This window comes from Aplysia californica, unplaced genomic scaffold (genome assembly GCF_000002075.1).
Source record: "Aplysia californica isolate F4 #8 unplaced genomic scaffold, AplCal3.0 scaffold00409, whole genome shotgun sequence".
NCBI classification, from domain to species: domain Eukaryota; kingdom Metazoa; phylum Mollusca; class Gastropoda; order Aplysiida; family Aplysiidae; genus Aplysia; species Aplysia californica.
Genome location: NW_004797679.1, coordinates 123,843 through 125,102, shown reverse-complemented (window position 1 = coordinate 125,102; position 1,260 = coordinate 123,843).

The window sequence follows — 1,260 nt, the reverse complement described above, 5'->3', positions numbered from 1 at the left end:
GCAAAGAGAAGATCCTGTCCACTAGTACACAAATACCCAGTAAATACGAAAATCGCATTATCAAGAGAGCGTACAAATGTAATGTTTAACAGCTGAGAAAGGCTTCCGACGTCAAGGATTTTATTGCTGATATACAGGAACTTACCTGTTGTTTGACACGCTTCTCCAAAACATGACCCCCCTCTAAGCTTTTCAGCCACACCTCTTCCTCTCAAAAGTTCTTGTTTATCTTCCCAACACAATCCCATCCTGCGTTTCCGTTAGCTATTACGAGGCAGTAAAATCGTTTTGCTGTGGAAAAACAACGTCCGATTTGTCGAAAGGCATGAAAAAACACCCAATCAGTTGAAACTTCCTTAATGATTCATTCGTGGTGTTGACAGTGTCAACACAAGGAGCAGGGTGTGACATTTGTGGTGGGAACAGCAAGAACGATGCAGCGAACCGCGAAGGGAAACCGATTTGGTAGAATCGATGATTTATAGATTTCTCGAATTAATGTGTTTGAGAGACTTTTTGGTGGTCGTTTTCGCAGGGTATGGAGATTGCAGGTGGGTTTTTGTGGTTGTTGTTGTTGTTGTTGTTGGTGGTGGTGGTGGTGGTGGTGGTTTTTTTGGTTATTATGTTGGGTTGTTTTTTTCTTGGGAAGGGGTGGAAAGGGCCAGACAATTAGATCATTTGGGAAACGCGAACAGTAGCGTCACGTTTAAAGAGGGGAGCACCTTCTTGCATAATGGTAGCTTGTTTTTTCTTTCTTATTGGGCTTTTTTTCTTCTCAAAATGGAGGGGGAGGGATGAGAACAAGAGGGAGGTGGAGGGGTTGCGTGTTGTTTGAAAATAAGTTCTTTTTATATTATTAGGGTTATACTGCCCTCCACTGGACACCCAAAGGACATCGCAAAAGGGGCAGACCCAAAGTAACCTGGAGACGCACAGTAGAGTCTGAAATGGAGTCCTGGAATCATTCGTGGGGAGCGCCGACCAAGATGGCCCAAAACAGACAGAGCTGGAGATCCTTTGTTGCTGCCCTTTACGCCAGATGGAGTAATGGGTAGTAAGTAAGTAAGTAAGCAATGGTTATGAGCACACATGTGTGTGGAAGAGACGATGTATGAGGGAAGAGTATATGGGTGTACACATGTGCGTGCGTATGCGTTTGTGTGCATGTTTGTGTGTGTGTGTGTGGGGGGGGGCTGTGGGTGTGTGGGAATATGTGTGTGTGTGTATGTGTGTGTGTGTGTGTGTGTGTGTGTGTGTGTG